General features: G+C 40.2%; 1 protein-coding gene across 1 annotated transcript in view; it reads left to right on the forward strand.

Annotated features, from left to right (window-relative positions):
* Window positions 1-11,433, forward strand: part of AFF2 (ALF transcription elongation factor 2) — a 391,411-nt gene that overhangs the window by 280,794 nt on the left and 99,184 nt on the right. The window lies entirely within an intron of this gene.

Consider the following 11,433-nt stretch of genomic DNA (forward strand, 5'->3'; position numbering starts at 1 on the left):
AATCCCTTCTACAAAAACCCTCCGCAAAAAAAAAAAAAAAAAAAAAAAGTGGAATTAAAATGCAAGTTCATTTTGTTGAAAAAAATTAAAATTCATGCATAGCTTTTTAATAATTCACATTTTCCCATGAACATGTTGAAGAATGAAATCCTAAATGTTGGACCTAAAAATTACCATGAAAAAGTAATTACTTCAGCTTCTCCATTTTACCAATAAGGAAGATGAGGTCCAAGACAGCATTTGGTATATGGATAAAAATGAATGTAGCCTTCTCACTCAGACTAGAATGTAATGGGGACAGAAAGGGACAGAAAGCCTGAACACGCTAGTATACTAATGATAAAGATACATCATTAGCATTTGCTCTCATGGCAGTTTGGGAATACTTACATTGAGCACTATGTACTAAGAATATTCTTATCTTTTTTTTTCTGGTTATATATGGGAAGGAAAAGAGCTCTACTTGATATCGATCGTCTCTCACTAAATGATACATGTCATTTTTGGAGGTGTGCCTTCCTAACATCAAGAGCAAGAGGGGTCAGATTGGTTCGGGAGAATTTTCAAATCTACAAACTGGAGGAACAGAGTGACCAAGTGCCACTTACATTGCCTCTTCAAGTGAATACTAAGATGCTCTGTGTAGTGTCTTCATATTTATTCCACTTCAAGAATATTTAATGCCAACTTGTATGGGTGAGCCATGCTTCTTCACCAAAGACAATACATTTTTCTTTAAATTACAATAAACCAAAAAACTTTAGGTATAAAAGAAATCACCAGTTGACAAATGGATCTTGCTAAAGCATTTTCTAGCGAGCAAAATAGTGATCATTTATGGAATGCACATACTTCTGAATCCTATTATGACATCATCTTTGGGCTAAATGCTCAAAAACTAGTTTCCATGTTAGTGAAATACACATGCAGGAGCAAGTTGGACCTGCTCTGCAGTGGCTGTTCAACCATGGCAGGGTCTTGAATGGCAGGGCGGGTGATGTCGATGTGGAATTTCTGACAATGGAATTCCTCCTCAGTTCCAAGAAAGATTCTGAGAAAGAGAGTGATATGATCATAGTGGAGATTTAGGAATATTCATCTTGCAGCAGAGCATAAATTGGGGTAAGAATGTAAAGACAAATGGAGCAGTGAGGTGGTGGTGGCCTTAGTACTATTGAGAGGTAATGAGGATCAAGCTGGGCAGGAGCTCCAGGAAGAGAGAGAAGGCACTGTTGCTACAAGAAGGTGGGATGGGAAATTGCCTTGCAAGTGTTGCTCCAGACTCCCTTCTCTTTGAGTTGTGAATAAGAGCCCCATGTTTAATTGCAGAATGAATCCAGATCATATGGGGCCTGTAATGCAGCTCTTCCCCCAAAGCTCCCTCTGGCTTCTTTGACACTCTTTGAGACCCAGAACACAATGTTCAGGCTTCTCAGACTGCCCAGTCATCCCTGATTCATTTACTGGTCAAAGTTTATTAAGTGACTAGTGGGTACAAGTCACAATTCCCCCCCCACCCCTTGGAGCAAATTTTTCCCCATCTTTGCATGTTAAAATTCTATTCTTGCTCCCACTGTGAATAGCACTGGCCTATTTTATTGATGCATAGAAAAAAATTTAAATGAAGATGTTGGAAGCCCAGTGTTCCAAGCATAGGAAACGTGTTTTTGCTTCTTAGAGATCCAAGATTAAACATGGAACATTTTCACTTATGCTTACAGGCACCCATCTAAATGGATAAAAATAGTGGGTGGTGTTTCCCTGAAAGCTGCAGTCTGGGACCAGCAGATGACGTGATGGTTACAACACTGAGCTCCCACATGGCCGACCACACTTTGAGTCCCAGACCTGGAGACTTGAAGCTGAAGCTGGGTGGTACATGTGCCTGTGGGCCCAAAATCTTGCGAGGAAAATGAAGAAAGGGATTGAGGCATTGCCATCCCCCAAGGAAGAGGGGGTGATCTCCCATTTTCTGTCTCTATGTCTCTCTCCGTTTCTCCAGTGAGTGTACACACCCTATAGGAGGGAAAAAATACTCTCTTAAAAAAAAAGAAAAAAAAATCTGCAGTCCCTGGATGTAAAGTCAGGAATTCATGCAGGTATCTAGGTGTTGCAAAATATTGAGTGACATTTCCTCCTTTTTTATCATCCATCCTGGCTGTGCGTACTTGCTGCAGCTGAAACCCCAGCCTATAGGACATAATGTCTATTGCTGTTTTACTCGTTCCAGTGCAATCTATTTAAGTGCTGTAATTAAGCAATTCATTTTTATATTTGGGCATGTGCTCTCAGTATATGTCTCTTTAACTGATTCAACCAATTCTGTAGGTATTGATTTTAAGCCATCTGAATACCCTAATGATGAGTTCATTTGTTAATAGAGGAATTTCTGTTCTGAACTTCCGACAATCAATGCAGTTTACCAGTACATCCCTCTAGGTTAGGGTATAGCTGTGTCTTGCAGTATAACCATGGGGAAAGTTTTTTTAAAAAGCACAAAGAAACACAAAACCAATGCATTAATTTTTCTTCTATCTTTTTCCATATCATCTAACATTCAGTTATTTGAAATGATCTAAATGGTTGACTTTTCTCTTTTTATCAAGAAGAATCATATTGTAGAGGATAGCTTGGATGCATCTGCTAGTGGACTGCCAGGGGAAGCATATAAGCAGGAAGTATAAATGCCATATAGAGCAATATAATAAAATCACATTTTATGCTTGACTGACAGCATTATTATTGATTATAGAAAAAAGCCATACCTGAATACGTTGCCTTGTAAAATGAGTCCACTGATACAATATCCCTGGGCCACCCAAATGCTCACTTTGACAGTCTCAACAGATAGGAAACATATTGCGCTGCGTTTGTTTTCTTGTAAATCTCGGCGGGGGCAGGAGGGATATCATGTGTCTGGATATAATATTCAGGGCATGCTTCTCAAAAGACCAAAAAAGATTCTTTTTTTTTTTTTTGTAAATATAGTACTCATGTCTATTAGTCCAGAATAGCAATTAATGGCATAAGATTAGTGGGACAGAATCACCTTACCACTTTTGAAGAAGTGCAGTCATTATATGGAAGATGATTAGTATGTTTTCTAAGAGACTGGTATGTGGCATTTTCTCCCTAAAGAACTATGATGTCTTGTATATTGTGGTGGATGGGACTCGACAGACAGCCACTTGTCTTTCTTTCTACCTATTATTGTGGTGATAGCTCTGTATTATATGGTTCCTGTAATTCAGTATGGTCTCTGAGTCACTTGACTTTCAGTGTAGCACAAGGATGCTTTACATGAAAGACCGACAAGATTCTTCTTACTTCTAGGAAGATAGATTTAATGAGCGAGTGTCTATGAGCCCGTCCTTAGCCACATCATCCCTCCTGAGGAAATAAATTTGCTACTTAGCAGGATACCTCAAACAGTACAATGGTGGCAGCGAGGGAGAAATCAGCTCATAAACACTCCTTAGAAACAGAGAAGTGCTATCTCTCTGGCATATAAATTCTCAAGATGCGGAGATGGCTTACCTAGAATAGGATCCTTCAGGGTACAATGTTAGTGAAAAAGTAAAGAGCCTCCTGATGGAGTGCCAGAGGAGTTGTTAAAGGAGGCATCACTGGAAAGTAGGGATGATTCCTTCTAGGCTTCCATGCAGAGAGGCAGAGAGAGAGATTCAAAAATATAAACATGCACATCTGCCCCACTCCCATTCAGTGTCCTGACCTCTCTACCACCAGCCTCCAGTAAGATTCATGGAAGAGGCCCCTTGTGACAGTATGGGGCCCTCTCCCCTAGACTCTAAGTGTATCAGTAGATTCTAAACACATCGAAGTCTTCCAAGAGTTGGGCTTTGTAGGCAGAAGCAGTCTGCCTCATGTATACTCCCAGTAGGGACAGAAAAATGTAGTGATCCTGTACTTCGTTTGAATAACTGCATCGCTTTGATACTACAGCCTGGTCATGCCTCAGTAAGCCCATAAACTACCTGGCCATAAAAAAAACTGTGCAACAAACCTACCTGTGTAGAATGCAGGCACAACGAGGATGCACTGCATTTCTGTACCATGATGAAGTTTGTAGAGCAGCGACATTGTGTTGCCTACCCACAACCACCCTTGGTGCAGAAAAGGCAGGAACAATTACCTTCATTTTTTTTTAAAGGAGGAAGCTGAGGCTCAGAGGTGTTAGCACTTTGCCAGTGTCTTAAGTGGCCAAGCTGGGGGCTAAAACCCAGGTTTTTTTTTTAACATTTTAGCCACAGCAGTCTTCCCTCTATACTCTATTTCCTCTTATCACTCCATATGGGAGCATGTTCTTGAACATTTTAATTTATTTTATCATCTATTATTATACAAGAGCTTCAACAATGGTAAGATAAGTATCAAGTTAGGGAAACATAACACAAAGGAAGGAAAATACAGGTTTTTAGAAAGCATATAGACATTATAAATTATAGCAGCACAACTGTTAACTATCTAGCCTCCATTTTCTAATCAGTTTAAATTGCTTTAATGTATGTTTTTAAACTCAAAATTAGCTGTAATCCCAATATGTAACTGTCTTAATGCTTGGTGAATTGCACTACGTCATTTGCTTTTAATTGGCCTCCTTTTCTAGCACATCTCCCATCCTAGCACATGTCACTAGAACGTGGGACTGTCCTCTCATGTCCCATCATTTCCAAAGAAGGATCTTCTCCTCATATATATATATATTGGAGAGGTTTTTGCTATAGGGCGCATGCACTCACCAGACAGACAGAGAGAGAGACAGAAAGTGAGAAATCAGCCCCCAGGGGGGATGGCCACGCAGCAGTCCCTTCTCCTCCATGATCCTCTTGGGATCTGGGCATGCACACACACGCACCCGGCGTGAGTTTTAAGCCACCGGGTCGAGGACATGAACCGTGGTCGACTACATGGGAGTCCAGCAACATAGCCATTACGCCAACTGCTGGTCCTTTCTCCTCATATATTTTGTAGAATAATTCCTATACCCTAAAAACCTTTTATCGCTTATGCACAAATAATTCATTTAAAAACTTTTCTTCAAAATTCGTTCATTCCTCATAGCAGTCTTAAAACAAAGTCACATCATGGTGTAAATGAAGCACACAGACTGAACTGTATCTCTTCTGGCAGAGGCTCCCTGCCACCATTTGTATAATCAAGGTGATGAGCACAGAAGAAGATGACACGAGTAGGTCTGACTCGAGCTGTCGAGACATCAGGATGATCGCAAGTTAATATCCAAAGAAAGTGAATCTCTCAGCATAGATATTTTCAATGAATAGCCAAGCAACCCAGAAAAATACAATTTAAATGAAGTTCTTTTCATATGATGACTGTATAAAAAGACATGTGTTTCAAAGAAACTGGCCCAAACATAGTTATGTTCCTCCTGATCAGAGAAAAATAACTGCGTCTAATTGACAGTTCCGAAGCACAGAGCAAAGAGGACATTTTCCAAAAACCATGTCTCTGAATCAAAGCTGGGTTAAGTAATGTCACTTTGATTTCTCCCTTTCCTGTCTGCTGCCAGTGGCATGCTCCTCTGATCATATCCAGCATGCTGTAAGAGGAAACCGCTTGAACACAGCACCCATTATTTTACTGATAGTACCTAAGTCTCCTAGAACAGACTCATTTGGATTTTAACAGATTGAAAAGAGTGTATTGACATGATTTCCACAGTGATGTCTTCAGCTTACTACTGCGTTATTCCAAAGCAGCCAGCCTTAGGGGAGAACAAGTGAGCAAAAAGGCAGATGTGGGGGAGTAGGGGTGTGTCACTGAGTGCCACTTCTTTAGGAAAAGTGGATGACTAGCCCCCAACTCCTTGCCAGCATCCACATTCAGACCTAGGAAAATGCACATGGTAAGCATTAGTAGTGTCCTTTATATGAATTGTACGAGGACAGGCTTTCAGATTCTAGATAAATACAAGAGGGGGACTCCTATGTAGTTGACTGCAGTTTGAGTCCCGGACTCCGTGGCTGAAACTCACACTGGGCACATTCCAGGTATCCCGAGAGGAGAATGAAGGACAGGGGATTGCGGCATGGCTATCCCCTTGGGGGGTGATTTCTCGCTTTCTGTCTCTCTCTGTCTTTCTGGCGAGCACATGTGCCCTATAGCCATAAACCTCTGAAGAGAGAGAGAGAGAGAGATGCGAGAGGTTGAACCAGCCAAACGTGTATTTCTTGTTTCCTCATTTTCACCTGTTACCTCATTCCCTAGCATTCTGCCAGTTCTAGCACTTGCCTAAATTCAGACACAGATGGTGAGAAAATGATTTTGCCTACCAAGCTAAAGAAAATGTACAAATATTAATGAGTATTTATCTGACAGCAGAATCTGAAACTTAAGAAATAAGAAGTTGGATTTCAAACATTAACATCTAAACTTCAGAAACATTTTACTTCTTCTTTTAACTTTTTCAAATTTTTTATTGCTTCAAGAGGTAAAGAAAAATAAATCAAATTTGGTAAATTCATATTCCACAAGGTAGATGGTATAAGTACTCTAAAAAGTTAAAAGTTTTGAATTGAAATAGTACATATAATTTTTTGTTATTTAGGCTCTTTCTCTCTCTCTCTCTCTCTCTCTCTCTCTATATATATATTAACTTTTCATTTTTGTGTCTATTAAATGTTTCGTTTTCTCCCTGATCCCCTCAGACCCATTCCCTCCTATACTCTAGTATCTACAGTTGCTCTCCCTCTATAATAACCTTCCAATCTTTCAGTTTCTGTATAGAGCACAGGCATTCAGTATATATTAAGCAAGGACATACAAGGCCTGCCTTTCATAGTCTGACTTCCTTTCCTGAGCATTAAATCTTCCGTATTTGTCCATTGTGTATCAAATGTCAGGATTTTACTTTTTTATGACTTGAATAGTATTCCACAGAGTACGCCAGCCACATTTTTTCAATCCACTGGTCTGTTCATGGACATTTGGGTTGATTGTAAATAATGCTGCAATAAACATGTGTGTGTAAGGTTTTTGTTTTTTTTTTATACAGTCATATATTTTCATTTTCTTTGGGTAGATGCCTAAGAATGGAATTGCTGAATTTTATGGTAATTCTATTGGAAGGCTTCTGAGAATCCTCCACATTTTTCTCCAAATACATTGTACTAATTTACATTCCCACCAAGAGTATAGGAGGGTTCCTTTTTTAATCACAGCCTTGCTAGCACTTATTCTTTATTTTTTTTTTAATGTTAGCCATTTTGACTGTAGTTTTTATCTGCATTTCCCTCATGGTATGTTGAGCATTTTTCTTATACTTATTGGCAATCCATGTGTCTTCTTTCGGGAGTTGTCTATTCAGCTCATTTGCCCATCTTTTTATTGGATTTATTTTTTTGCCTCCCAGTGGATAAGCTGCTTGAGTTCTCTGTATGTTCTGGCTTTCAGTCCTTTATCTGAAGCATAGTTTGCAAATATATCCTCCCACTCTGAGAGTTGTCTCCTCACTCTAATTATTGTTTCTTTTGATGTGCAGAAGCTTTTTAGTCTGATGTAGTGCCACTTGACTATTTGTGAGATTATTGTCTGGGCTTTGGGGGGGGGGGGGCTGTCTTGCCCTACCCTTGTGTTTTCACCAGCAGTTTTATACTTTGAAAATTTATGTTTAAATTCTTGATCAATTTTAAGTTGACAGGGGTCTAGTTTCATTTTTCTGCAGGTGAATATCCAATTTTTCTACCACCATTTGCTAAAGACACTTTCTTTTCTCCACTGGATTGTCTTGTGCTCTTTGAAAAGTTGGCCGTATGTTCTGGGATTGACTTTTGGGTTTTTAGTTCAGTTCCATTGGTTTACCTGCCTGTTTTGTGGCAGTACTATACTGTTTAGATTACCATAGCTTTGTAATATATTTTGAGGTCAGGAAGTGAAAGATGTCCTACTTTATTCTTTATTTTTCACTTTAAAATTTTTTTTTTTTTTTGGAGAGATTTTCACTGTAGGGCGCGTGCGCTCGCCAGACAGACAGAGAGAGACATAGAGACAGAAAGCGAGAAATCACCCCCCAGGGGGGATGGTCACGCCGCAATCCCTTCTCCTCCATTCTCCTCTCGGGATCTTGGGCACGCACGCACACGCGCCCGAAATTTTTTTATTATTTTTTAAAACATTTAATTGCTATGCATCATTTGACTTGTAAAGAGAATTTACCCAACATGAAATGCATCTCAGAGCAGTGCAGTTGTGAATATTTTACACATTATCATCAATAGGTAATAAACCATTTCTGTGTCCCACAAATAGGATGATTTCTCACTTTCTGTCTCTCTGTCTTTCTGGTAAGCGCATGTGCCCTATAGCAAAAATCCTCTCAACAAAAAGATAAATAAAATTAACATTCTGAATATGTCTTCCCATTCTTTCCTTTCCTGCATTGTTTCAGTTGAGAGGACTAATGTTGGCCTAATAAGATAACCTTTGTAAGCAACTTGATTTTTTTTCCCATTTGTAGAATATTGTTTTTGTCTTTGATTTTTACCTATCTGGCTATGATGTGCTGGTGGAAGGACTTCATATGTTGATTCTATTTGGAATTCTTTTTATTTCTTGAGTGTGAATTTCCCCATGTTTCTCTAGATTTGGAAAGTTTTATATACTATTTCATGCCTTCACCAGCTTCTTTACCTCCTGAAATACCCATTATATGGATATATGGGCATTTAATGTCTTTAATTTCCCGTATGTTATCCTCACTTACAGGGGGTATTTTTTCATTCTTTTTGGTGCTTTGGTCTGTGTTGGAGACTTGGTCTTCAAGATCAGAAATTCTTTCTTCTGTATGGTCCAGTCTGCTGTTACTGCTTTCAAAGGAGATTTTAATATCTTGTATTGTATTCTTCATTTCCAAAAGTTCTATTTGATTCTTTCTCAGGATCTCTATCTCTTTATGTAATTCCTCTTTCATATATTGGAATGATTTTCTCATTTCCTGGAATTGATTGTCTGTTTTCTCTTGTATCTCATTGAGTTTTGTCTCCATGAATGTTCAGAATTCTTTTTCTGACATTTTTGCGAATTATTTTGTGCTGTCTTTTCTTGGTGAGGAATTATTGTGTTCCCATGGGGAAGAGGTATTTCCTTGTTTTCTCATGTTTTTTTTCTGGCTTTGTGATTATTTTTGGTCACCTGATGCAGTATTCACTTCTTTTTTTAGAGTAGATTCTGTAGTATCAGAGGAGGGGATATCACCTTTAATCCCAGGTGTGTTCCTGTTCGAGGACTGTGTCTTTCAGATCAGAGAAGATAAAATTTGTCTAAGTGCCTTCAGATAGTTGGCTCCTCTACCTGCCTTTCAGCTCTTGATGAGCTGAGGATGAGCTATAGAGATATAACTTAGTGAAGAAGCTCAAGTCATGTGCTGTGCTGCAGCATGTGGGTCAAAGGGCCCCCAAGTTCCAAAGGCATTGGGCATTGGGCTGTACTCATGATGAGAGACCTGCTGGGACTGGAACCCAAGTCTCCTGGTGAGCAGCTGGGGCTCAGGAAGTAGATGAGGGGGAGAAACCACAGAGCCTCAAGTTCCAAAGGCAAAGTGAGGGGGGAGAGTTGGGCTGCATTCATGAAGAGAGTCCTGCTGGGACCAGAACCCAAGTCTCCCAGTGGGTGAGCAAGGCTCAGGAAGCAGAATATGTGGCTGCAGGGCCCCACGTTTCAGAGGCTAATGATGATGAGAGGCCAGCCAAGACTGGAACCCCAGTTACCTGGTGGGTGTGTGGGACTCAAGAAGTAGGTGGTGAGGCAAATCCGCAGGACTCCAAGTTCCAAAGACAAACCTGGGGTGTTGGGCTGAACTCACAACAAGATGCTTATTACACTTTAATTGTAATTTTGTTTACTTGTTTGTTTGAGACATTTACGCTATAGGGCACATGTGCTTGCCAGAGAGACAGAGAGACAAAGAGAAAGCAAGAAATCACCTCCTGGAGGAATGACCATGCTGCAATCCCTTCTCCTCCATTCTCTCAGGATATTGGGCAAGCATGCACATGTGCCCAGTGTGAATTTCAAACTGCCGAGTCCAGGACTCAAACTGCAGTGAGCCATGTGGAAGTCCAGTAACATAACCACTATACCATCTTCTGGTCCCCTCTGATTTTTAAAATTGCTTTTAAGTGTGTGGAATTGATGTGAATGGGGAGGTTTAGAATGCTGAATATCACTGATCATCCAGAATATCATGTCCAGTGTTAGATTACATAATGTCTCTGTTAAAAGTGGGGACCTCTAGGGGCCAGCTAGTGGTGTATTGATTAAGGTGGCTGGATCCCACATGGCCGGCCAACTGTGTGGTTCAACTCCAGAACCAGACTGCTTGAGAAACATGCAAGGTACATGTGCATGCATGCCCAAAATCGCAAAAGGAGATTGGAGGAGAAAGGATTATCATTGGGTCATCCTTGGGCCATCCCCCATGGAGGGTGTTTGCTCACTTTCTCTCTCTCTGTCTCTAGGGAGTGCATGCACCCTATAGCAATTTTTTAAAATGTTGGTTACCTGTACATTCTCATTTCCAGCAACATTCTTTTTGTCTCCCTAGCCCTTCTTCACCTCCAGGAGTCACAAATATGAAGGGCCCCAAATGGATACTTTTTAAAAGGGTTTGAACAACCCTGAGGAGTCAAACCATTACTTCAGTGCTCTGTATTAAATGTTATTTCTATAGCCAGAAAAAGTCTAGGGGAGTACAAGTTTGGTTCTGATTACATAATTATGCTACAGAAATATGAAAAAAAAATCATCACTAAAACCCTCCAGGTGCTTAAACAGTTTGATAGACTGTAGCCATTCTGCCATCAGCGCCCCCAGCTGTGTTGCTTAGCAACATTTTAATTCCAGAAGAATCGAAGGGGATGAAATCCCTGTGGAGAGGGAAACAGAAATAAGAGGGCTGTTGACAGATGATCTGAGTTGTTTCTTCTAATATACTGTGAAGATCACTAGCTCTTTTCATGAATGATAAATGGACTGTACACAGATCAATGGGTTCAGCAATAAACTGGAACCAGGCTCCATGTCTAAGGCGACACAGGCTGAGAGGCCCAGAGATTTCCTCATTTCAATGATTTGGTGTGTATTTTCTTACAGGTTCCACAGGAGGAAATTGATCTCTGCCTTTGGTCATTTCTTGCCCTTTTGTCATTTCTGCTAATAAAAATGATTTTGGAAATGGACACCTTTGCCTTTCTATCATGGTGCAAGCATGGCCAGATGTCAATAGTAATGCTGTAATGTGAGGGTGAACACGTCCCTATCCCAGACCTACAAATCCAAGATAAGCCCAAGACCATTCTCTCTCACTCTGTCATTTCAACACGATAGGCCCAGATGGGGAAAAATTAGAGTACAAGGCAGTAAGAGGAACATCTAGTTGTGTAGCCACAAGCGTGG

Source organism: Tupaia chinensis, unplaced genomic scaffold, assembly GCF_000334495.1.
Source record: "Tupaia chinensis unplaced genomic scaffold, TupChi_1.0 Scaffold149333_1, whole genome shotgun sequence".
Taxonomy (NCBI): Eukaryota; Metazoa; Chordata; class Mammalia; order Scandentia; family Tupaiidae; genus Tupaia; species Tupaia belangeri.